Source organism: Saimiri boliviensis, chromosome 9 (assembly GCF_048565385.1).
Source record: "Saimiri boliviensis isolate mSaiBol1 chromosome 9, mSaiBol1.pri, whole genome shotgun sequence".
Taxonomy (NCBI): Eukaryota; Metazoa; Chordata; class Mammalia; order Primates; family Cebidae; genus Saimiri; species Saimiri boliviensis.
The window spans coordinates 108,669,533-108,697,375 of NC_133457.1; the positions used below are offsets into that span (position 1 = coordinate 108,669,533).

Sequence of the window (27,843 nt, forward strand, 5' to 3'; positions counted from 1 at the left end):
GCTGATTCTGTTGCAAAAGCGAGTAGGTATGGTAACTAATGTTGACTAAGCACCAGGTATGTTCCAAGTGCTGGACTAAATCATCATGACCGCCTGCCAAGTATGCTGATCATCTCCATTTTACCGGGAAATGGAGACTCAGAGAAGTGAAGTAACTTGCCTAAAGCCACTTGGCCAGTTAACCAACAAATATCTATCAGGCAATGTACGAGGCAAGCACAGGAAAGCTACCGTTTGAATCTAGATCTCTGTGACATTAAAGCCACACTGTCCCCCCTACCCCCGTCCCAACATACACACTTTACACCATCTGCTTCCCAGGAAGGGCTGCAGAAACGTACAGGAATCCCAATCATGGGGAAAGATAATGAACTTCTGCGACTATTCCCATCCATAAGACTTTTCTAATTCTTCACAATCTCTGTCTCATGGATCAGAGAGATCCATCAATCCCCAGGTCAGGATCCCACCACCCTCTAAACAATTTGAACAGCTACTGTCTGCAATCAGATGGGGCCTAGGGCTTGGGATAGCTGGGACAGCCTTCCCCTATCCCTGCTCTTGACAAGACCATAGGATGCAGGGAGAAACAAAGAAAGAGATGGGGATGGGGGGCGGAGGGAGAGAGGGAGAGAGATAAACTGCTTAGTTTTGGATTCTTTTTCCAGTTAGCCCTAAGGCCAGCTCCCAGTCCCTCCTAAGGATGGATTTAAGCCAAAGAGGAAACTAAAGCTAGTTCAAATTTGGTTCCTGTAACTTGAAACCAATATAGGCATCTGGGCGGGGCCCCAGTATCATTTACTGTCTAGTGATAACCATGCCACTGCTGATTTTTATGGTGAAACTGATGAGTTGGAGATGCTAGAAGCAATTTTACTTTCGGGTGGTGCTACTGCTGTTGTTGCTGCCACTGCTAGCAACATGGGGCTTGGTGGTGGTGACAGGTGATGGTGCTGTGAGTATGACAATTATTGGAGGGGCTAAAGATTATGGGCACCAAAATTCCTTGGTAGAGATGCTGGTTATTGGAGGCACTAAAGATTATGGGTACCAACATCCCTATTTCTTCAAGGTTTATCTCTTTCTTTTATGCTTTGTTTTTCTACAATGGCCCTGGGGAGTGAAATGACTTAAAATTTCATCTTGTCAAGACTGGTAAATGAAAACATAACTGAAGAGTTGAAATGCATTCATCCCACCAGTGAAGTCCTGTTGTGTGCATTTTTTAACAACGCATGCATTCCCTGGGGCTGTCATTTATTCTACTTGCCAGGATGTCATGGTTCACTGTGAAATGTAGGAACGTGGTGACGTCACACTGCTCAACATGTCAAACCTATGAGCAGAGTGTAACCTGCCCATGTTGTGCCCAGAAGTCCTAAAGACTTCTAGGATGGATTCACTCTGCATCAACGAGGGCTTGTTGCTTTCAGCTAAAGCTTATGAGTATGAAGGTACAGGGACTGTGCTTGTGAGTAAGCCAGCCAGTGTGCTGCTGGGGTGCATTAGGTGGAGAGACTGTAGCGTGTGCGTCCATTCCTCTCTCTCAATGCCTGCCTGAATCTCCTTCTCTCTCCCTGGAGTGAAGCGGTGAGACAGGAGTGATGCTCACATTTCACTCCAAGCACCTACGTTGTTAGATTTTCAACAAAATAGCTTTCTATGTAAGAAGTATTCTGGGACAAATGTAAAGTTTATTCGTCCATTCAATTAATATCAATGATGAGCCATGCATTCATCTAGGTGCCGGGGGTAAAAGAGTGGAAGGAAGAAATCCCCAAATCCCTACTTTTATACAGCTGACATTCTATTGGGTTTAAATATGCCTCATTCTCATCGCACATAGGTGAGAAACCTGAGGTTAACGGATTTAACCAAGGACAAACAGTAAAGGGCAGAGCCAAGATTTTAAGTAAGGTCAGCCTGATCCCAAAACCCACGCCCCTGACTAATTCTATATTATCTTCAGTGAACATTTTTCAAAAATCTGTACTGTCCAACATCTTCTCACCATTCTTCAGGTTCTAGAAACCTCCACTGCTTCTGGTAAACCACTCTTTCCAATCTCCAGTATCATCTAGAAAAACTGCCAATAAAGGCAGCCTGTCCTCCTTCAACTGAAGAATGAGTTCATAACTGAAATATGTCATTCCAGTGCTGGTTTTTGCCACCAAGACCTCCTGGAAGTGGGACTCTTTGCTCTCAAGTTGCTTTTTGGCTTTGACTATGATTCTGTAAGCCATCCCATATTTTTCGAACAAACTCTTTTTTATCCAGTTATGCAGAGTTCACTTCTGTTGCTTATAATCAAAGAATGGAACTAACACATAGTCCCTTCACCCTCTAGGTCTTCATTTGACTCAAAGCAAGTCTTGTTACCTACTAACTAGAAAGAATTGCACCCACCGTGTGGGAAGGAAATCTTGTTTACTTGAGCCAGGCCTGCTGACATCTCTGGTTTCTGGCCCCTTGTTCAGACCCTAGCCTTCCAGGAAAAGCTTCCCCACTCTGCACTGGGGCTTCCAGACTTGCAGATGCTGCACACTCAGCAAAAGCAGTGGAGGAGCCTGAGCTATATTTGAGCTTTTCTGAAAAAACACAGACGAAGCCTCCTGTGCTCTGGCTGGCCGAGGGGACTAGTAATTAACAGTACTCTTGTTCAGAGCACAAATGGAACAGGTGATGGCTCAGCAAGTTGAGAATCAGAGACACAGCCAATCTCTCCATCCCCAAGTCTATTTCTGGGTCACCACAGATGCTTATTAACACCAAATATCACAGCTACAGGACAGACAAGGGACTTGTCTTGGAAAACTTGTCAGTCAAAATTACATTGAGTTGTATGTAACAAGTCTGATCAGATACAGTTTTTTCCTCTCACCTAACAAAAAGTCTAGTGGTAGGCAGTCTAGGCTGGCATAGAGGCTCAAAGAAATCCTTCAGAGCTGAAGCTCTTTTTATCTTCCTGCTCTGCTATCCTTAGCAGCTGGCTCTCACCCTCAGAGTCACAAGATGGCTGCCCCACTTCCAGAAATCTCACCTACATTCCAGGTAGAAATAAAAGCAAAAGGAAAGAAGAGAAGGCATGTGCCTGATGAGTTTCCCCTAACTCTGTATGAGGAAGACAAGAGATTCCCAGAAAGCCTCATCCAGATTTTCCTCTACATCTCATTGGTCAGAACTGGGTCAGAGGACCAGCTGCAAGGGTATTTTTAACTGGGCATATTGTCATTCAAACAAAATTGGGATTCTGTTACTAAGTAAGAAAGGGAGTAAAGGCACTGGTTAAGTAACTAGTGGTGTCTGTCACAAAAGGTAAGATGGGAAATGGGTCATTAACGAGGGAAGCCTCCAAGGGACTGAGTCACAGGTTCTCAGGAGCACACGAGCTGGACCCATTTCCAGGGTCCCTATGTGGAAAGGCAGAGGGCTGGAGGATGATCTTGGGGCTGTTCACAGCCCCGCCCTCGTTCTCATGGTAACTTACAGAGGAAACCCAGGAGCCATGTGAATCTGTCTTTATTTATTTATTTAGAAATGGAGTCTCACTCTGTTACCCAAGTTGGAGTGCAGTGGCATGATATTGGCTCACTGCAGCCTCCGCCTCCTGGGTTTAAGCAATTCTCATGCCTCAGCCTCCCAAGTAGCTGGGATTATAGATATGTGCCACCACACCTGGCTAATTTTTGTATTTTTAGTAGAGACAGAGTTTCACCATGTTGGCCAGGCTGATCTTGAATTCCTGACTTCAGGTGATCTGCCCACCTCAGTCTCCCAAAGTGCTGGGATTACAGGCATGAGCCACTGTGCCTCACCAAATCTGTCCTTTAAAGACCAAATTGATCTCAGGGAAACATGGGAAAACTAGAGGGTGTTAAGCATGCTTTGAATGAAGAGACCACCTAAACAGACTTTGTGTGAGCAACAAGGCTGTTTTATTCACCCGGCTGTGAGTGGGCTGAGTCCAAAAAGAGAGTCAGCAGAGGGTGGTGTGATAGGAATTGGTTTTATGGGTTTGGGGTAGGCAGTGGAAAGTTACAGAAATTACAATTCAGGGTGGTTTTTGCAAGCTGGGACAGGGGGTGTCGCTGAGTGGGGTGTCACAAAGTCCAAGGTCCAGTGTCACAAGATTGGCTTATCAGTTGAGGCAGGAATGGTTGAGGCAGGAAAAATGGCAGAATGTTGCAAGGTCGGTTAATCAGGTACTGCAGGAGCTAGCCATTCTTCTTCTTTTATGGTTTCCCTATTACTTCAGACTTTCTGGCTCCTGGAGGCCAATTGGAGGTGTACGTGCTGGTCACAGGGGTCACCATGGCTTGACCATGGTGTAGTCCCTGGTGGAGTTAGTTAGTTCAAAAAACATTGCAGAAGCATTCACCAAAAATGAGTCAAACAGCCCTGAGTTCAAATCCAAGCTCTGCCAAATACCAATACTCTGACTTTGGGCAAATCACTTAACCTCTCTAAAATGGGGGTGATACCTCACACAGGTTTTGAGAGGCTCAAACAAGACTTTAAGTATATGTTGCATATTGTAACTATCAAAAATGGCAGCTATTATTACATTAATCCCCTCCTTCTTCTAAATGGTGAAAGTGAAGCCCAGAGAGGGGAAGCAAGGTGATCCAAATCACACAGCAAATCTGCGACCAGGCTCAGGCTGTCTGATTTCCACCCTGAGGGATGTTCCCTATCACCACTGCCTGTCTCTGTAACAAAATGATTAACTTTAATTAAAGTGTGAAATTAGGCTCGAATGGCAGAACAAAGTCACTGATTTAGAATTTTATTTAAAAACACAAGCCTCAAATTTCAGATACTGAGGATGCCAAAAGTCAAGGAGAAAAGGTAGAGGTACCCTGGTATGCCCCTCCTGGTGAATTGTACTCATTGTTACTATCATTTAGTAAGCGCACCAACCATGTACCTGGCATCATGCTAAAGGGTCTACCTAATGGCAGTAGTTAACATTTATGGAACACTATGTTAGTCTCCTGTGGCTGCTATAACAAAATGCCACAAACTTAGTGGCTTAAAATCACACTTTTTTTTTTTTTTTTTAGAGACAGAGTTGCCCAGGCTGGAGTGCAATGGCATGATCATAGCTCACTGCAGCCTCGACCTCTCAGGCTCAAGCGAGCCTCCTGCCTCAGTCTCCTGAGTAGCTGGGATTATAGGCATGCACTGCCATGTCTAGCTAATAAAAAAAAAATTTTTTTTGAGAGATAGGGTCTTTATGTTTCCCAGGCTGGTCTTGAACTCCTAGGCTCAAGCCCATCCTACCGCCTCCACCTCTGAAATTGTCAGGATTATAGGAGTGAGCCACCACACCCAGTCTAAAACACAAATTTATTCTCTTACAGTTCTGGAGGTCAGAGTCAGCAGGGCTGTGTTTAGTGAGATCATTCCCTTGCTGTTTTCAGATTCTACAGGCCACCTGCATTCCTTGGCTTGTGGCCCCTTCTTTTGTCTTCAAAGCTAGCAGTGTAGCACATTCAAATCCATCTCTCCCCGCCACACATAAACACCCTTGCCTCTGCTTTCATTGTCACATCTCCTTCTCAAATTCTAACCCTGTTGCCTCCCTCTTTCATTTTCAATTATATTGAGTCCACCAGGATAATGCCCCCATCTCAAAATCCTAATTTAATCACACCTACTAGGTCCCTTTTGCCATGTAAGGTAACAGTCACAGGTTCTGGAGATTAGGATGTGGACATCTTTGGTAGACCATGATTGTATCTACCACAACAACTTATATGCACCTGGAACTGCTATGAATTCATATGACCCTCTGGACAAACCTATGAAGCATATACTGGGGCAGGATTGGTAGGCAAGGAAGTAACACATCCTCAGGCCACAGCAACCATGGCTGTGACTGTGACCGACTACACAATAAGCCCCAGCATTTGCACTGTAGTCAAGTACATTCAAGCAAAGCTACCTCCAGTAGAGGATTTCCCTTATGGAGAGCATGTGCATTTTGATTTTACCTGCCTTCAGACTGAGCTTTGCTCATTATAATAGTAAAAAACACACCCTGGGTGGAGATCTAAGATGCTACTGAGACATGCAGTGTGTGAACAAGCATGTGCTACTGCACATGTTCACCCAGAGGACCGCCCGAAGCATCCTTGCTAGCAACACCTCTTCCCATCACCTTACGAATAACCAGATAAGACTCCCATAAACGGGCTTTCCTGCTCTGAATCGCCCCTCAAGGTGGACTGTCTATTCTGCACCTAGCTTTCAGAATATTCTTTCTTTTTTGCCATAAATTGCTCTATGCTGCATCTCCTTTGCTGTGTGTCTCGTTTAACCCATTTGTCATTTAGAGAAAAAAGTGCAGCTCGCTGCCAGTGCACTCTTAACTTTACATTATCATGTTCTTTGAAGCTGAAGCAAATCTGACAGATTTTCAAAGTGAAAATAAAATATAAAAACTGTTCTTGGAGTTATTTATTTATTTATTTTTGAGACAAGGTCTTGCTCTGTCGCCCAGGCTGGAATGCAGTGGTGCGATCTTGGCTCACTGCAACCTCTGCCTCCAGGGTTCAAGCAATTCTCCTGCTTCAGTCTCCCAAGTAGCTGGGATTACAGGTGCCCACCACCACATCTAGCTAATTTTGTACTTTTAGTAGAGATGGGGTTTCACCATGTTGGCCACTCTGGTTTCCACCTCCTGGCCTCCAGTGATCCACCTGCCTCAGCCTCCCAAAGTGCTGAGATTACAGGCGTGAGCCGCCGCGTGCAGTTATTTCTAAACAGAACTTGTCTCTAACCCTAATGTAATAGAAGTGTATATGATGATCAGTATTTAATTTTTTTCATGTGATAAATTGCAAAGCATGGAACAACACAAAGCGGAACATCACATTCCACACAAAAGTGTTGCCTCTCTTTTCAGATCTTCTTGCCGTCCTTGTGTGAGCGGCAAACTTTCCAGCCACCAGTGGGATTCTGTTTCCCTACTGTGGGTGGTATGCTCTTGGGGAAATGTCTTCCAGACAGGTGAAGAGGTGTGACATCATCAGAGCACGGAATTCAGACAGGTGAAGAGATGTGACATAATCCGAGCATGGACAACCTCGAAGACATTACCACCGTGGCTTGTGGCACTTTTCCAGCATTCTTTCAATCAGCGTCAGTCTGAAATTTACATGGCTCATCATGTACTCAGGATTGTCCTTCTTGAGCAGGATGTAGGAGTTCAGCACTGCCATGTTTAGAAGGTGGCAAAAGAGTTTCTTACAGCAAACCTTGTGCCTTTTGCACTTAGTTGGATAAGAAGAGAGCATCTGATTAACCGAGTCCACTGCTCCCGTATTCTCTTTTTATTCTCTAATGACACATGGCCTCTTTGTTTTATTTCCATTTATGTGGTCTACTTCAATCACAGTATTGTTGTGGAAGGTTGAAAACATTGTCACCTCCTTGTCATACCATTTTGGTGCCATAAATTCACCACAGAATTAACATCATGCATAGGAATGCTATGTTTTCTAGGATTTGACATTTTCAGTGATTGAGAATCACTATATTTTGTAAATGGAAATACCACTACTAAAAAGAGAATGCTGTAGAATGATGTCTACCCGAGAGTTATCTCAGAGTAAATGCTGCAGCCTCATGAGTATTCTCAGGGCCAACGGGAAATGGGTTAAATTAGTTTATTTTATTATTAATATTTTTTGAGACAAAATCTCACTGTGTCACCCAGGCTGGAGTACAGTGGCATGATCTTGGCTCACTGCAACTTCTGCCTCCTGGGTTAAAGCAATTCTCCTGCCTCAGCCTCCCAAGTAGCTGGGATTTCAGGCCACCATGCCTGGCTAATTTTTCTATTTCAGTAGAGATAGGGTTTTACCATGTTGGCCAAGCTGGTCTCGAACTCCTGGCCTCAAGTGATCCACCTGCCTCAGCCTCCCAATGTACTGGGATTACAGGCATAAGCCATTGTGCCTGGCTGGTTAAATTATTCTAAACTAAGAAGATAAGAACTGAGGTTTCACAACAGCTATTACCAATACCATCATTTTGCCCATTTTCAATTGACAAGCCATGTTAGTTTCCTATTGCTGCTATAATAAATCATCACAAACTTTGTGGCTTAAACAGTGCAAATGTACCATCTTTCAGTTCTGCAGGTTATAAGTCTATACCAGCACCTTGGGCTGCATTCCTTCCCGGGACCACCTTCATTCCTTGGCTAGTGACCTTGTTCATCTACCCAGCAACAATGATCAAGTCTTTCTTATCACTCCAGCCATTCTTCTGTAGTCACATCTTCTTCTCTCTGAATTTCCTCTCCTGCCTCCCTCTTCCAGTTTTAAAGACCTTCGTGATTACACTGGGTCCACTCAGAGAGTAACACAGAATATGCTCCCCGCCTTAAGGTCAGGCAATTACGAGGGGGTTTTTGTTTTTGTTTTTTGAGACACAGTCTGGCTCTGTCACCCAGGCTGGAGTGCAACGGCGTGATCTTGGCTCCCTGTAACCTCCACCTGTAGGACTCAAGTGAGCTTCGTATCTCCGTCTCCCAAGTAGCTGGGACTACAAGTGGGCACCACCATGCCTAGCTACTTTTTTTTGTATTTTTGGTAGAGATGGGGTTTTGTCATGTTGCCCAGGCTGGTTTTGAACTTCTGGGCTCACGCGATCCTTCTGCCTCGATCTCCCAAAGTACTGGGATTACAGGTGTGAGCCACCACACCTGGCAGATTAGCAGTCTTAATTCCATCTGCAGCCTCAATTCCTTCTTGCCATGTAACCAAACATATTCACAGGTTTGGTTTTAGGACATGGACATTTTTGGGAGGTCATGATTGTGCCTACCACACAAGCCAAAGACCCAGAGGGGCTAAATAACTTGCCACAGGTTATATGGCTAGAAAATGGTAGAGCCAGACTTCAAATATAGGCTGACTCCAGCACTCACATTGTTAATCATTGTACTACATCTCCCTAGCTCATTTTCCCTTCTTAGCAACCCTACTGCGAGGTAAGTGTGGTTATGACTGCTGCGTGCAATTTATAGTTGAAGACATTAAGACACTTAGGGGAGCTGGGTGTGGTGGCTCAAGCCTGTAATCCCAGCACTTTGGGAGGCCGAGGTGGGTGGATCACGAGGTCAAGAGATCGAGACCATCGTGGTCAACATGGTGAAACCCCGTCTCTACTAAAAATACAAAAAAATTAGCTGGGCATGGTGGCACGTGCCTGTAATCCCAGCTACTCAGGAGGCTGAGGCAGGAGAATTGCCTGAACCCAGGAGGCGGAGTTTGTGGTGAGCTGAGATCACGCCATTGCGCTCCAGCCTGGGTAACAAGAGCGAAACTCCATCTCAAAAAAAAAAAAAAAAAAAAACTCTTAGGGATGATGTGGCGTCCCCATAGTTCACATAGGTAGTGGAAAGCAGAGGAACCAAGTTAGTTGGACACAGATAAGAGATGTACCCAAAGCTGGGCACAGTGGCTCACACCTGTAATCCCAGCTCTGTGGGAGGCAAAGACGGGAGGATCACTTGGACTCTAGAGTTCGAGACCAGCCTGGGCAACATAGGTAGACCATGTCTCTGCAAAAAATTTTAAAAATACCCAGGCATGGTGGGTGCACTTGCAGTCCCAGCTACTTGGAAGACTGAGGGGGGAGGATTACTTGAGCCTGAGAGGTCAAGGTTGCAGTGAACTATATTCATACCACTGCACTCCAGCCTGGGCAACAGAGCAAGACCTTGTCTCAAAAAAAAAAAAAAAAAAAAAGAACAGCAAGAGAAAGAGGTACCCAAAATGAAAGAAACTGGCTACTGTGAGAGCGAGACTGTCATCCTTAAACCAAGAGCATTTCAAATACTTTTGGGAAAATCAACAGCTCTTCTCCTAGGTATCCCACAGTACTGGATTAGTCTCATTTCCTTCAGACCTCTTCTCAAATGTCAGCTACTCAGGGACACCCTGACCATCCTATCCAAAATAGCAGCTCTCATGCCCCAACACCCCCATTCTCTTGTCTCTTCTCTTACTGTTTTTCATAATTATATAAATTTTTGTGCTAGAACAAATCCTTCATGAGCGCAGGGGCTGTGTCTTTTTTGTACATTGCTGCATTCCCAGGATCTGGCACCCAGCAGGCACTTCATAATTTTTTAGTCTGAAATCAATGATAACTTAATCCAATCTCAATAGTCTCATCAATGGACTTTAAAATAAGCAAATGTTATTAATGTATCTACATCAGATATTGGGGCTCTTGGCATTTCAGTTGAAAAAGGCTTTTGGAGATATGAAGGACAGCAAGAGATTCTCCAAAGTTTCCAGCCTTGGCTGGTCATCAAAATTGTAAGGGAAGGCCCCAGGCACAGTGGCTCATGCCTGTAATCCCAGCACTAAGGGAGGTCAAGGCAGACAGATGGCTTGAGCTCAGGAGTTCAAGACCAGCCTGGGCGACATGGTAAAACTCCATCTCTACAAAAAATACAAAAAATTAGCCAGGCATGGTGGCGTATGCTTGTAGTCCCAGCTACTCAGGAGGCTGAGGTGGAAAGATGGCTAGAGCCCAGGAGGCAGAGGCTGCAGTGAGCCAAGATCATGCCACTGCACCCCAGCCTGGGTGACAGAGCCAGACCATGTCAAAAAAAAAAAAAATTGTAACTTGATTAAAACACCAATACCCAGTGCCTACCCTCAAAGATTCTCATTTAATTCGTCTAGAGAGAGGTCTGAACATCAGCATTTTTAAGGCTTTCGAGGTGATGCTAATGTGCCTCTGTGGTTGACATTCACAGCCCTGGACGTCCTAAAACAGAATCCCTGGGACAGAGGTTTTCAACCTTGACAGAGCTTTGGAAAATACCGATGTTGAAGTACCACCTCCAAAGATTTTGATGTAATTAAACTGGGTGAGGCCCAGGGAATAGATTTTTCATTTTAGTTATTATACTTCTCATCTTCAGACTGTCTTTGTAGTTCTATACATTGTTTTCCTAATTTCCTTTAGTTCTTTGTCCAAGATTTCCTTTAGTTCTTTGAGCATATCAAACACAGCTGATGTAAAGTCTTTGGATAGTAAGTCCAATGTCTGGACTTCCTCAGGGACAATTTCTGTCCATTTATTTTACTCCTTTTTTGACTGAAAAATTAAAGTTAACTTTCTACTTGATGGGTGCCAAAAGTGTTGCACCCAGATAAGCTGCAGACAGACAAGAGCAGAGCTTTCAACAGAAATTGTAAACAAGTAAGACCAAGATCCTGAAGCATTTCTCCAAAGAATGTAACAGAGATGAAACATTTACCAGTACAATCCTGAAGACAAAGTACAATCAAAGCAATGGCTACCAAGAGATGGAAGTGGTTCAGTCAAAGCAAAAGCAGACTGGTCAAGAGCAAAGATCATGGCAACAGTTTTTGGGGGTATGCTCATTTTACTTGCTGACTTTCTGGAGAGCCAAAGGATAATAACATCCACCTACTGTGAGAGTGTTTTGAGAAAGTTAGCCAAAACTTTAGCAGAAAAAAAGCCCAGGAAGCTTAACCAGAGTCCTCCACCACGACAATGTTCCTGTTCATTCCTCTCATCAAACAAGGTCAATTTTGCAAGAGTTTCAATAGGAAATCAGTAGGCATCCACCTTACAGTTCTGATTTGGCTTGTTTGTTTTCTAATCTCAAAATATATTTAAAGGGCACTAAGTTTTCTTTAGTTAATAATGTAAAAAAGATGGCATTGACATGGCTAAATCCCCAGGCCTCAGTTTTCAGGGATGGACTAAATGGCTAGTATCATCACGTACAAAAGTGTCTTGAACTTCACAGAGCTTATGTTGAGAAATTAAGTTTATTTTTTAAATTTTTTTTCATTTTTTAATCTTTTTTGTTGTTTTATTTTGGATTTTTTTGATTTTTTTGTTATTTTAAGTTTAGGTTTTCTATTTTTATCTTTAACTTCACTGTCCCCCCAAACTCTTTCAAGTCCCCATGTACATGTATCTTTATATAAGTTATGTGTGCATATGTATACTTATGTCTATATGCATAGATTGCTGTCTGGAATGATGTTTACCAAACGAGTAGGGAACTTAAGGGTGATTTTTGCTGTCCTTATTGCACTTCTCTTACTTGCTTATGATGTACACATACTATTTTCACAAAAGAAAGCTGGCCTTCACGTTGAGAGGACTGATTAAGCACATCAGTTTGTGTCTTCTCTCTCCAAATATCCCATTGAAATAACACAAGCATTTCAAAATTCTAATAAAAACTAACAAAATAATAATAATACATACCTCTTAGAATTGTGAATTTTAAAATCTGGCACATAGTGCTTAATGATTATTATCTACATTTCCCCATCCACTTATAGCTGTAAAGAGAACATTATTATAGATTCTCTTAACCCCTCTTGTGCCTTGAATTCCTCTGCAGTCTGATGGAGTTCAAGGATGCCTTCTCAGCATATTTTTTAAATGAATAAAATTGTTTACATAGGATTACAAAAGAAATCATTCATATTAAAGTACACCTATCAAAATATTTAAAAAGCAAATCAGTCATAGACTAACATATGTGCTTCTAAAAGATTTAGAGCATGTCTAATAATGACCATAATTTCAAAGTTGTGATGAACATTAAGTGATATTTTAAAATAATTTCAGCAATAGCAATGTGATAGGAAAATATCTGATTTCTATTGGTGATGAAGTCACAGGAACATTAATACTACTATGGTCTACTGTGTTCATATTGAAGGAAGTGCTAAGTTTAAATTGAACTTTGTGAAAATAAAGACAATTTTTCTCATAATCCAACATCATGGATCTCCTAATTTAATCAAATAGGCTTCCATATATCTTTGCCTGTTTTTATCTGTTTGGTCTCTTTCTTATTTATTACAGGCTTTCCTCAAATCTACTATTCTTTACATTGTATTAACCTAAGTAACAAAATAATAAAAAGCCTATGATGATCCTTGACTGTTTGCTTATATCGAAGGATGAGACTTAGACTAAAAGTTATTGGAAGCTATGTGCATGTGAGGAGGGCTTATTAATTATGAGCTTTGATGTGACTATCCATTAGGGAGCCTCAATATCAAAATCTTTAGGTCTTTCCTTCTGAATTGCTTAAATTCCCCAGAAAAGACTCTTCTAGCTTCTTTTTGGGAGAGGATAATCATCCCTTAGAGACTATAGTTCTGTGCAGTTTTTTTTCTTTCTTTCTTTCTTTTTTTTTTTTTTTTAGACATGGTCTCACTCTGTCACACAGGCTGGAGTGCAGTGATCACGGCTCACCGCAGCCTTGATCTCCCAGACTCAGGCGATCCTCCCACCTCAGTCTCCTGAGTAGTTGGGACTACAGGCACATGCCACCATACTGGCTAATAGTCTTTTTTTTTTTTTTTTTAACCTATAAGTCCCATTATTTGTTTAGGGTCAGCGTTATTTGTTCAGAGTCAGCATTCTGGAGTCTAGGCTGGAAAAGAAGCCCAAAAAGCAATTGGGCAGGTCATCTCAACCTTCCCGATGTGAACTTTCTCTTCATCCTTCTGCTTTCAGCCCAAAGCCCCTATCTTCACTAAGCTTGGTGTCTCTCAAGCCAGATACCCTTTCTCTTGCACTCTACAGCTGTGCTATCCAATAGAGTAGCCTCTGGTCACATGTGACTATTTAAATTTAATTAAAATAGGCTGGGTGCAATGGCTCACACCTGTAATCCCAGTACTTTGGGAGCCCGAGGCAGGTGGATCACTTGAGGTCAGGAGTTCAAGACCAGTCTGGCCAATATGGTAAAAATCCCATCTCTACTAAAAATACAAAAATTAGCCAGGCTTGGTGGTGAATGTCTGTGATCCCAGCTACTCGGAAGGCTGAAGCAGGGGGACTGCTTGAGCTCAGGAGGTGAAGGTTGCAGTGAGCTGAGATTGTGCCACTGCACTTCAGCCTGGGCAACAGAGCAAGAGTCAGTCTCAGAAATAAATAAGTTAATTAATTAAATTTAATTAAAATGAAATAAACTTTCAGTTTGTCAACTGAACTAGCCACATTTCAAGTGCTCTATAGCCACACAAAGCTAGCGGTTGGCTACTGCATCATGCAGTGCAAAACATTTCCATCACTGCAGAAAATTCTGTTGAACAGTGCTATTCAGAACTGGGGTTGGCCCATTTTCTCAGTAAAAGGCAGATAGTAAACATTCTTGGCTTTGCATGCTGTATGGTCTCCATTGCATCCACTCAACTCTGTCATTGTAGTATGAAAACAGCCACAGACAATAGTGGACAATATTCTTAGCTTGCAGACTGTACATAAACAGGCAACAGGCTGGATCTGGCCTGTGGACCACAGTTGGCTGAGCCCTGTCCAAATGCACTGTCTTTAAAAAAAAAATCCCCAGCCAGGCATGGTGGCTCACACCTGTAACCCCAGCACATTGGGAGGCCGAGACAGGTGAATCATGAGGTCAGAAGTTCAATACCAGCCTGGCCAAGATGGTGAAACCTCATCTCTACTAAAAGTACAAAAAAATTAGCTAGGCATGGTGGCGGGTACCTTGTAATCCCAGCTACTAGAGAGGCTGAGGCAGGAGAATTGCTTGACCTAGAAGGCAGAGGTAGCAGTGAACTGAGATCGCACCACTGCACTCCAGCCTGGGAAACAGAGTAAGACTGCATTAAAACAAAAACAAAAACAAAACAAAACAAAAAAAACCCTGTACTGTTATTTTAGTGGATCCAGGGAGAAAGCAGAGCCTAAGATATGCAGTCTGTTTTTTTCTTTAACCTACAAATCTGATGATACCTTGAAGCTTGTCTTTTTCCTACACTTTAGAATCCACGAGCACAGAGCCCTGTCTTTCTTATTCACTATTCTCCACCTAGTGTCCAGCACAGTGCTTGACATGTAATTGTCTTTTAGTAGATCATGCTGAATGATTAAATGCTCACCAAGCCACCCTCTGTGTAATTTGACTTTTCACTTGGATCTGCCTTCAGGAAAGAATGTGCTGGTTGTGCTGAGTAGATGCCAGTCTGCTTAACAATTATATTTCATGTTATCAATGAATACATTGACATTCCAATTTTCCATCTCAGTCTCATGAGCTTGGTAAATGTAATTCCACTTCTGAGGGAAGACATCAGCTGCTAAGCCTGTGTAGAATCAAACAAATCTTGGTTGCAGAAGTGTGAAGTCACAATTGAATTTGATAAGAAGACTTGTAAAGAGAAGGGGAACAATTTGGAGGACATAAGTACCTGGAGAATTTTAAGTAGTGTGCTGAAATTGCCCTCTCGGCAAGATAAGGAAGAGAAGGTTATGTAGAATGTTAATATTGCTGTGACTGTAATAGAACAACATGCCAAGGGCATTGTTGGAAACTGGTCTGGTGGGGCAAGAGCCACGGGGTAGATGAAAACTATGCATGCCCAGAAGAGTGGTTATCTTAGAGCTTACTGACTGGGAGCGGGAGAGAGGGAGGCTTCTGGGGTGCTAGCGATGTTCTATACATACATTTTTTAATTTTTGGGGGGGGATGTTCTATATTTTAATCTGGTGGTGGTTTCACAGGTATACACATGTGTACTATTTCCTAAGATATGGCACTTTATCTTATATCTGTATGTAAGCCAATTCTTAATTGTTTTTTTAAAAAGAGAGGAATCATTAGGGAATGCAAATCAAGCCACAATAAGATATCACCTCACACTTGTTAGAATGGCTACTACGAATAAATAAAAAATAGCAAGTGTCATATAGGATGTAAAGAAACTGGATCCCTTGGGCATTGTTGTTGGGAAGTAAAATGATGCAGCCACTATGGAAAACAGAATGGCGGTTCTCAAAAAAATTAAAAAATAGAATTACCATATGATGCAGCAACTCCCCTTCTGGGTATATATTCAAAAGAATTTAAAGCAGAGTTTTAGAGAGATATGTGTATACCAAACTTCACAGCAACATTATTCATAGTAGCCAAAGGTGAAAGCAACCCAAGTATCCTTGATGAATGAATGAATGAACAGAGTGTGATACATGCACACAATGGAACATTCTTTAGTCTTAAAAAGGAAGCGAATTCTGATCCATGCTACAACATGGGTGAACCTTGCGGATGTGATGCTAAGTGAAATAAGCCAGTTATAAAAAGACAAATGCCTTATGATTCCACTTATATGAGGTAGCTAGATTAGCCAAATTCACAGAGACAGAAAGTATAATGGGGGATGCCGGGGGTTGGGTGGAGGGAAGAATGGGGAGATATTATTAAATAGGTACAGAGTTTCAGTTTTGCAAGACTAAACGAGAATTTTGATATGAATATACTTAATACCACTGAGCTGTACACTTGAAAATTGTTAAGATGGTTAAGTTTTATGTTATGTGTATTTTATTATAATTTTTTAAAAGTAAGAAGTTATATATATATATATATATATATATATATATATATATATATTTTCCTGATTATTACAGTTGCTCATTCTTTCCTCATGTTCAGCAAGAAGACATGTGGCTTTCTGAGAGATACAAGTATGGGACTACACAGGTCGTAAATACAATCTTTAAACCATAAAACTCATAACCGTTTAGTTAAATTATAAAACATGTTTGTTCAAGAAAATTTTAACTGGCAACTTGAGTTGTAAGAAGCAGGGATGACCAGTTTTGCTAGTTATTTTTGCCCAATAAAGAAGATGTGAATTATTCACTGGACAGAGAGCACTGCTGAATATATAGTCATGCTGGGGCCTCCTAGTGGTTGCTACTAGAGAGATGGAAGTTGTCTTTGAGAGATCTGATCCAGTCGCCACGGCAAGCTTTGTTTCTCCCACGCCTGCAAGATTGAGAGCTAGGCTTGAGCAAATACTCTGTATTAAGGAAATCCAATCTAAGAGGTGTTGTGGAAGACAGACAGCCTTAGCAGGCCACACTTCTCTACCCCAGTGAACTTCTATATCTACACTAAATATGTATTACTTCTTTAGTGAAAAAAATTATGCATACTTCTAATCAAGCACTTACATAGTGCTTGCTATATACCATTCACAGTCCTCAGGATTTTACAAACATTAATGTATTGGCCAGGCACGGTGGCTCATGTTTGTAATCCTGACACTTCGTGAGGCTGAGGCAGGTGGATCACCTGAGGTCAGGAGTTCAAGACCAGCCTGGCCAACATGGCAAAACCAACTCTACTGAAAATATAAAAAAATTAGCTGGGCATGGTGGTGTGTGCCTGTAACCCCAGCTACTCAGGAGGCTAACACAGGAGAATTGCTTGAACCCAGAAGGCGGAGGCTGCAGTGAGCCCAAGAACATGCCACTGCACTCCAGAGCAGGACTTCACCTCAGAAACAAAAACAAAAAAACCCATTAATTTCTTTAACTCTCGTAACAACCCTAAGAGGGTGCCTAATATTACACAGAATGGTAAAGTAACCAGCCCAAAGAAAGCTTGTAAATGGCAGAGCTAGGACTTGGACCCAGACACTTCGCACCTGTACCTGCATGTCAACAACTCTGCTGCTTCCTAGTCAGGTAGAACACATTTCTCAGTGCTGGGGAGTATCTGAGTTCATTTGTGCTACTATAGCAAAATAGCTAAGACTGGGTAATTTATAAAGAAGATAAATTTATTTTTTCACAGTTCTGGAGGCTAGGAAGCCCAAGATCAAGATACAGATACTAGCAGATTTGGTGTCTGGTAAAAGATGCTCTCTGCTCCCATGATGGCACCTTCTTTGTTATTTGAGATACAGTCTTGCTGTATTCCCCAGGCTGGAGAGCAGTGGTACAATCTCAGCTCACTGCAATCTCCGCCCCCCAGGTTCAAGTGATTCTTATGACTTAGCCTCCCATGTAGCTAGGATTACAGGCATACGCCACCACTCTCAGCTAATTTTTGTATTTTCAGTAGAGATGGGGCTTTGCCATGTTGGCCGGGCTAGTCTCGAACTCCTGGCCCCAAGTGATCCACCCATCTCAGCCTTCCAAAGTGCTGTGATTACTGGTGTGAGCCACCACACCCGGCCTCATGATGGCATCGCCTTGCTGCATCTTCATGTGGTGGAAGGAGACAAAAAGAATGAATACTGTGTCCTCACATGACAGAAGAGATGGAAGGTCTGAAGGGGCCTAGCTAGTTCCCACAAGCCCTTTTCTAAGGGCACTAAACCCATTCATGAAGGCAGATCCCTCATGACTTAATCACTCCAAAGTCCCCTACCTCTTAATACTATCACTTCAGGTCTTAGGTTCCAATATATGAATTCAGGGGAGACATACACATTCAAACCACAGCAGTGAGAGAACACCTTCATGCTTCCTTTCTCCTTTTCTGTCTCCTTTCCCCACCCTTCTTGGTCCTTAATTTCAAGGTGGGGAAATTGTGCAATTTTGATCTAGATTGGTCAAATCCTACACTATAAAGGGTTTTTTTCCAGGATGGTTTTGAAGAGAGTTTAAAGGTCTATAGCAGTGTTGTTCAGACTTTCAGATCTCCAGATGTATAAGTTTTTTCTCAGAAGTGTTGGGCAAAGACTCCTGCTTCCCGTAATGATAGAGTAATACAGACCGGATTTACTTTCCCTTAAACAATTAGGAAAATAGGCAAAATTATATGAGACAACGCTTTCCATATATTGGACAATAGACAATGAAGACTATGATTCCTGAGAGATAGGAAACAAATGAGATGAGCCTTATGATCACCCCTTCCTGTATGGAGACAGTTTTTACAATGCAGCTCATAGAAGGGAAACAAGCAGAATGGGCAAAGTGGCTAGAATTTACAGGGAAGAGTGCTGAAGAGGAGCTCAGGCTTCTCAACTTCACAGATCTCCAAGGTCCTCTTGAGTTTTCGACTGGGTACTGATTTACACATATGTGAGAAAAAGGTACCCAAGGCTGGGGGGAAGCTGCTGGAAAGCAGTAGGCTAAAGAGTTCATATAAGGTCACAAATTATTTCTGATTCCAACAGTTACAATGGAGACACTTCTTAATGTATCGGGCATCAAGCAGAGTCCTCGTAAGGGGACTCATCTCAGTCATCAGGCTAAATTAGCCCTAGACTAAAGGCAATTCTGAAACTGCCTCTGAAAAGTTTAAAAGCAAGGCTAAAATGATCCCCATGGAACTTAACAGTGTCCCAAAACAAAGTTCAATACTCTTTAAAGGCATATAATAAAATCCAGTACCCAATAACAAAATTTACAATGTCCAGTGCTGTTAAATGAACTGTTTTCCCTGAAATTCATATGTTGAAACCAACGTGATGGTAACTGGAGATGGTGTCTTTGGAGGGTAATTGAGTCGTGAGGGTTGAGATCTCATGACAGGATTCGTGCCCTTACAAGAAGAGGCATGAGATCTTTCTCTCTCTTTCTTTCTCTCTCTCTCTCTCTCTCTCTTTCTCTCTCGCTGTCTCTCTCTCTCTCGCTCTCTCTCTCACTCTATTATGTGAGAATACAACAAAAAAGCAGCCACCTGCAAGAAAGGAAGAAGGCCTTCACCAGAGGGCCTTAAACAATTTCTGTTGTTTAAGCCATATGGAACATCACATTTCATTATATTGCAGCCTGAGCTGACTCAAACAATTAGCATTCTTGGTCAGGCATGATGGCTTAAGCCTGTAATTCCAGCACTTTTGGAGGCTGAGGCAGGCGGATCATTTAGGCCAGAAGTTTGAGACCAGCCTGGCCAACACAGTGAAACCTCCTCTCTATTAAAAACACAAAAGAAATATCTGGGTGTGGTGGCATATACCTGTAATCTCAGCTACTTGGGAGGCTGAGGCAGGAGTATTGCTTGAACCCAGCAGGCAGAGGTTGTGCCGAGCTGAGATAGTGCCAGTGCACTCCAGCCTGGGCTACAGAGTAAGATTTGTCTCCACATAAAGCACTTAACATCCTATAAAAAATTATCAGACATGAAAAGAAGCAGAAAAATAAGACTCACAACCAGAAGAACTATCAATTCATAAAAATAGACTCAGAAATCATAGAAATGATGGAATTAGCAGACAAGGGTGTTAATGCAGCTATTACAAATAGGCTTCTTTTTTTTGTTGTTGTTTTTAAGATGGAGTCTCACTCTGTCTCCAAGGCTGGAGTGCAGTGGTGTGATCTCAGTTCACTGCACCCTCCACCTCCTGGGTTCAAGTGATTCTCCTGCCTCAGCCTCCCAAATAGCTGGGATTATAGGCACACACAACCACACCCAACTAATTTCTGCATTTTTAGTAGAGACAGTGTTTCACCATGTTGACCAGGCTGGTCTTGAACACTGGACCTCAGGTGATTCACCCACCTTGGCCTCCCAAAGTCCTGGGATTATAGGTGTGAGCCACCATGCCTGGCCACAAATAGGCTTCTTATGACAAAATGACATAGAGGAAACCATCAACATAATGAGGAAAGAAATGGAAGATATAATAAAAGACCCAAATGGAATTTCTAGAGATGAAAATATGTAAGATCCGAAAAGAAAGATATGCTAGATGGGATTAACAGAAGATTAGACACTGCCAAATAAAAGATTAAAAACTTCAAGGGATAGTAATAGAAGAGATCTAAAATGAAGCACAGAGAGGAAAAGAGGAGGAAAAGATGAAAGAGTGTCAGTCATTTATGGGGTGATATCAAGTGGTCTAAAATATACGTAATCCAAAAGTCCCAAAAAAGTAGAAGAGAGAAAGGGAAGAGATCACGAAAATATTTTAAGAAATAATGACTAAAATGTTCCCAATTTTAATGAAAAGTATCAACTCACAGGTCCAAGAACCTGAAAGATTTCCAAGGGGAAAAAAACATAAAGAAAAGTATGCCAATGCATGTAAAATCAAAGTTATTGAAAACTAGTGATAAAAAGAAATTATTAAAAGTGGAGAAAAAAGAGTTGGGAACCTTTTGGGCTGAGAGAGGCTGTTCTATATCCTTATTGTGGAGCAGATGTATTTATCGAAACTGCGTATGTTAATCAAAACTCATAAAACTGTTTATTTAAAAGGATGAATTTTACTTCATGTACATTATACCCGAAGAAACTTGACCCAAAAAATATGGAAGGAGGAGATGGGAAGGAGCGGGGAGAAAAGAAGGAAAAAGATGGAGGAAGAAATAAGTGGAATGAGGGGGCCCAACATGGCCAGGCAAGGACAGAGAAAAGAAACAGACCATTTACTCTCATAATAATTTCATTAAAAATAAGGACTATTTGGAAACAGAAAAGTTGGTGAAAGAAACCAAGGAAAAAAAGTCAGCTATCTAGCATTTTTACTCTTCCAATTATTATTATTATTATTATTATTTTATTATTATTATTATTTTTTTTTGAGAAGAAATCTCCCTCTGTCACCCAGACTGGAGTGCAATGGCATGATCTCGGCTCACTGCAAACTTCAACCAGGTGATCCACCCGCCTTGGCCTCCCAAAGTGATGGGATTACAGGTGTGAGCCACCATGCTCAGCCTCTTCCAATTATTATTAATAAATGTGCTGTTAGGAGAAATTCCCTGTTCCTGTTAATATCTGCTGAATTTTTTTATTTCTAGCCTCCTTGGAAGCTTGGAATGAATATTAGCTAATATTTGTTGAGTATCTACATGCCAACACAGTTCTAAGCACTTTATTTGCATCATATCTCTTAATCCTTTTAACACTAAGGTAAATACTCCTGTAGCTGCACTAGAGGGATGTGGCTTAACTTTTATGCAATGAAGTTGTGAATTGTTTTCTGTTACCATGGATTCCCAGGTTGAAGGTCACATAACCTAAACATGCCCAGGTGAACCAAACGTACAACCACAGGGGGAACCTAAGCCCTGGGACCAAGGAACAGGGACTGAATTAAAAAGCTCAGGAGTGCTTGACCAGCCTGGGCAATAGAACAAGACTTCATCTCTACCAAAAAAAAAATTTTTTTAATTAAAAAATAACAGAAGAGGAAGAACAGAAGCTGCATTATTATAGATGTTCTTAACCCTTTGTAGTCTGGTGGAGCTCAAGGATGCCTTCTTAGCACAATATTTTTTAAACGAATAAAATTGTATACATAGGATTACAAAATAAATCATTCATATTAAAGTACATTGGCTGGGCCCGGTGGCTCATGCCTGTAATCCCAGCTGTGCTATAGTTTGGACACGATTTGTTTGACTCTTCTAAATCTCAGGTTGAAATGTAGTACCCAGTGTTGGAGGGGTTGCTAATAGAAGTTGTTTGGGTTTTGGGTAGGATCTCTCATGAATGGTTTGGTGTTATCTTGCTCTATTAGTTCCCCAGTTGTTAAAAAGAGCCTATGACCCTCCCCCTCTCTCTTGGTTCATATCTCCCCACGTGATCTCTGCACACGCCGGTTCCTCTCTGCCTTCCTGCATGAGTAGAAGCAGCCTGAAGACCTCACCAGACACAGATACTGACACCATGAGCCGAAATAAACCCAGCCTCTAGTATTCTTTTATAGCAACACAAATGGACTAAGACAGGCAGCTATAACAAAATATCATAAACTGGGTGGCTTCTAAACAATAGAAATTTATTTCTCACAGTTCTGGAGGCTGAGAAGTCTAAGATCAAGATGCTTGCAGATTCAGTGTCTGGTGAGAGTTTCTTTCTGATTCATAGACAGCACCTTTTTACTGTGTCTTTACATGGTGAAAGGTCAAGAGGTCTCACTCAGGCCTCTTTTATAAAGCCATTTTTTCATACCATCACGTTGGAGGCTAGGATTTCAACATATGAATTTTAAGGCAATACAAATATTCAGACCATGGCACTGTTGTTTATATTTAAGGAGAAAATCAAAATGATTAAAAGAGGTAGTCTCCAGGGAGTGGTACTGAAGTTGGAAAATAATATAGTCTTTTTTTTTTTGAGACAGAGTCTCACTCTGTTGTCCAGGCTGGAACGCAGTAGAGCAGTCTTGGCTCACTGCAACCTCCATCTCTCACGTTCAAGCGATTCTCCTGCCTCGGCCTCCCAAGTAGCTGGGATTACAAGAATGTGCCACCACGCCCAGGTAATTTTGTATTTTTAACAGAAACGGGGTTTCGCCATGTTGGTCAGGCTGGTCTCAAACTCCTGAATTCAGGTGATACACCTGCCTCTGCCTCCAAAGTGTTGGGATTACAGTCATGAGCCACCACACCCGAACTCAAATAGTGTAGTCTCTGAGGTCATATATACAAGCTTTCATGTGGGAAAATTGCTGGGCGCAGTCACCTGAGCTCAGGAGTTTGAGTCCAGCCTAACCAACATTGTGAAACCCCGTCTCTACTAAAAATACCAAAATTAGCTGGGGGTGGTGGCAGGCGCCTGGAATCCCAGCTACTCTAGAGGCTGAGGCAGGAGAATTGCTTAAACCCGGAAGGCAGAGTTTGCAGTGAGCCAAGATCACGCCATTGCACTCCAGCCTGGGTGACAGAGCAAGATTCCATCTTAAAAAAAAAAAAAATTGCCATTGCTTAACTTCCCTGAGCTTCAGCTTTCTTTTCTATAAGGTGGGGTGATACTCTCCACTTCCTGAACTTGTGTGAGGATTAAGTGAAATTATGTACGGATAGAACTTGGCAGAGCAGCTGGCACATGGCTAGAGGTATGGGCTACAGGGACGAGGCTCAAACTGATGTCAGGACCAGATCCAAGTCCTGATGGAAGAGCAGAGACTGCAGATTCTTGGAAACCATTGGACCTACTGCTTTCCTGACCATTGAGCACGTGGGGTTCAGTCTTATCCATAGCCACACAAGGAATCAGTCTGCAAGACCAGGACTCGAACTGGCTCCTGACATCCAGCGCAGGACCCTGCTGGCCTCCCCTGCCGTCTCTGAATCATTGACTACACTTGGCTTTGGACATAGAGAAAAGGGAGCGATTTGGGAAGAATGGAAACATTTCCTCCTGTGCACTTTGTTTCTTTTTGTTCTGGCAGGTCCAAGGTGTTCTGACAAAGGTCAAAAGTATTTATTTTCTTGAATATCATGGGGCTGAGAATGTGACACAGATGAGGGGGAGTGAGGGGAAGGAATGGAGGGAGGTGGGAGGGCTGTTGCCAACTTCAATAGCTGAAAGAGCTTCTTTTAATTACAGGAAGTGTTTGTTTTGGGGGCACAGAAACAACCTCTCGTTTTCTATCAAAAGGAGCAGAAATTACAACCAGGAAAATCACAGATTTTATGAACAGACTGACAGTTCGGTCAAGGCTATGCTCCATGTGGCCCTGCCCACCTCCCCAGCTCGGCTCCCGTTCCTCACCTGCATCTGAGCTTTGCCAGCCCACTGGGTTCCAGACCCACTGCAGTCCCCTGTGCTGTTGCCTCTGACTGTACTGCCGGACCCCAGTGCCAACTCAGACACTGTTTTTGACCTACCTGAGTCCTCCTCTAGGCCTCCTCCTCAAAGCCCCTCCAGCTCTTCTTCTGCACATCACACCACATCTTTCTGTCTTTGTACTTATCAAACTGCATCTAAATTGCCCCTACACCCATCTGTCTCTCCCAGTGGACAGCAGATCACACACTGGACCCTCAGACTCAGGTCTGGCGTTCAGACAGAATCCTGCTTTTTTTGGCCTGCTCCATTTGGGGCCACATGGTGTTTTTGAGCTGTTTGCATTCATCTCCAGAAACTAAAAATTAAGAGATTTCACATAAAAATCCAGATTTCCGGCTTCTCTTAACAAACTGAGCCGGGTGCGGTGGCTCAAGCCTGTAATCCCAGCACTTTGGGAGGCCGAGGCGGGTGGATCACGAGGTCAAGAGATCGAGACTATCCTGATCAACATGGCGAAACCCCGTCTCTACTAAAAATACAAAAAGTTAGCTGGACATGGTGGTGTGTGCCTGTAATCCCAGCTACTCAGGAGGCTGAGGCAGGAGAATTGCCTGAACCCAGGAGGTGGAGGTTGCGGTGAGCCGAGATCACGCCATTGCACTCCAGCCTGGGTATCAAGAGCGAAACGCTGTCTCAAAAAAAAAAAAAAAACAAAAAAAAACTGGAAATCCAGCAACATGGGTCCAGCTCTCATAGCAGCAGTCCCTTTTGGATAGAGCATGCCTTTTCCATTTCTTCATAGTCCCTGCCATGCCCTACTGTCTCTCTGACATTAAAGTCTCATGTCAGGAGCCATTTGTCATCATTGTCGAAATACTGTTCCTTCTTACGGTAAGAAAATGAAGTCTTTACTCAAGTTCTTTCTCACACCTGGCCCACTTCCCTGTTTATGTTACCAGACTAGAACCTATAGGTACCTGGGCTTTCTGCCCTTGCACCAGGCTGAAAACTTCTTAAAAACAGATACAGGCCAAATGTAGTGGCTCACACTTGCAATCTCAGCACTTAGAAACGCTGAGGTGGAGGCTAGGTGCAGCGGCTCACACCTGTAATTCCAGCACTTTGGGAGGCTGAGGTGGGTGGATCACCTGAGGTCAGGAGTTTGAGACCAGCCTGACCAATATGTTGAAACTGTCTCTACTAAAAATGCAAAAATTAGCCAGGCATGGTGGCATGTGCCTGTAGTCTCAACTCCTCAGGAGGCTGAAACAGGAGAATTTCTTGAACCCAGATGGCGGAGGCTGCAGTGAGTTGAGATTGCGCTACTGCACTCCAGCCTGGGCAACAGAGCAAGACTCTGTCTCAAAGAAAAAAGAAAGGCTTAGGTGAAAGATCGCTTCAGCCCAGGAGTTTGACACAATCCTGGGAAACACAGTGAGACCTCATCTCTACCAAACAAACAAACAAATTCCAAAAAAATTAGCTGGGTGTGGCACCCATCTGTGGTCCCAGCTCCTTGGGAGGGTGAGGTGGGAGGATTGCTTGAGTAAGGGAGGTTGAGGTTACAGTGAACCATGATCGCTCCACTTCATTCAGCCTGGGCAACAGAGCCAGATCCTGTCTCAAAAAAAAGTAAACAGATACAATGCTTCGTATTATCTCTGTAGCTCTGAGAGCTAGCACAGTATGTGGCTCAGAGTAGGTCCCTCACAGTGAATATAACTCTTGCTACTAGAAGAAGGAGGCTCTTTGATCTTTTATTCTTTTATCTTCTTCATCATCTGTTCAAAAACTATTTTCTGAGTTTATCTGTAAGTCCATTTCCTTCCTCAGTGTTCTTTCTCTTTGGTGTCCTGATACCTCTGGTAAACTCCAAATACTCAAAACCCCTCCCTGGACTGCCCTTTCAGGTACCTCTTACAAAACTTTGGTCTTAGCAGTTACATAAGAGAAGATCATAAAAATCATTAATTAGTAGTAACAGTATTAATACCAGTAATAAGTAGATATTAATATTATTTACTGAGAGCTTCCCATATATATCAGTCTGTTCTCACATTACTAATGAAGACATACCTGAGTCTGGATATTTTATAAAGAAAAGAGGTTTAATTGACTCACAGTTCACAATCACGGCAGAAGGTGAATAAGGAGCAGCAAAGTCACCTCTTATATGGCAGCAGGCAAGAGGGCATGTGCAGAAGAACTCCCCTACAAAACCGTCAGATATCATGAGACTTATATCACAAGAACAGCATGGAAAAAAACCTGCTCCCATAATTCAATTACCTCCCACTAGGTCCCTCCCATGACACACGGGAATTACAGGAGCTACAATTCAAGATGAGATTTGGGTGGGGACACAGCCAAACCATATCACCATGTACCAAGAACTTTACATAGATTTTCTCACTCCAGCTTTACAACAACCCTGTGTATCATTAGTCCTCACATTAGTTAGAACAGTAAGTTGCAAATAGAAAAAAAAGTAACTACCAAATCTCAAATAGTTTAAGCCAAAAGGTTCATGTAACTGAAAAATCAGATCTAGCATTCATTAAACCATTATACAGATGATATCGTAAGAATTTTACAATTAATCCTTTTAATCCTGTGAATAATATTTTGAGGAAGGTACTAATATAATTTCCATCTTGCAGACAGGGAAACTTGGGTACTGAGATTTCAAGAATTTTACTGTGAGTATCCAGCTAGTCAGCCTTTGTCACCAGCTGGATGCATCTGAACCCACTTCCTGTGTGTAAGGGAATTACCTATTTCATTAAACTCCTTGGAACCCAGAGTTCAATTCTGCAGAGGCACAAAATGCCATGTCCCCCTTGCATGGCAGACATCAGTGTGTGACTTAGCCGTTGCCCATCAGGTGCATCTGCCATGGACTTCAATTTTCAAACTCATATGGAGACTGTTCTCTGGAAGGTGTGGTGGGAGAGTAAGATCAAGTTCCGGAAACAATAATCCAGTGGGGTTATGGGCAGCACTGGGTGTCTGGAGCCAGAAGGCCAGCAGTGTCCCTGGGCCAATTCTGTTGATGTGAATGTAGACACCATGCCTGGCTTCTCAATCTCTGAGTTTAGTTTTCCTGTGACTCTATAATCTTCTCTATATGCTTTCAACAAAACTCATGTGAGTCAATATTCCATAATAAACTCCCTTACATATATACATCTATCCTATTAGTTCTGTCCTGCTAGAGAAACTTGACTAGTGCACTGTCTCATAAAATAAATTAAAAATTAAAGAGGAAGAAACTGAGGATCAGAGAAGTTAAGTAATTCGTTTAGAGTCACACAGTCATGGAACAGAGAAATTAGAATTTGGATGGCTCAGCTGTGTTACTGTTTTTCTCATTTGGCTTGCAATAATGTTCTTAATTTTGTTTTTTCCCACTTTCCTGATTTAAATGCTCCCTATAAAAAATTTAAATATATAAAGTTATAAGGAAGAAAGTAACAGTCTTTGAAATCTCATGAGCATATGACAACTTCTGTTAACATTTTAATGGGCATCTTTCATGCCTGTCTTAATGTACATGGGCAATAGAAATAACCATTTTC

The 27,843-nt window shown here is 42.4% G+C and overlaps 1 protein-coding gene across 1 annotated transcript in view; it reads right to left on the reverse strand.

Annotated features, from left to right (window-relative positions):
- RIMS4 (regulating synaptic membrane exocytosis 4) overlaps positions 1 to 27,843 on the reverse strand; it is a 128,796-nt gene that overhangs the window by 85,180 nt on the left and 15,773 nt on the right. Inside the window, exon 4 of the mRNA XM_039479282.2 lies at positions 26,387 to 26,476. The gene's annotated coding sequence lies outside the window, so the exon portion shown is untranslated. The remainder of the gene's footprint in view (positions 1 to 26,386; positions 26,477 to 27,843) is intronic.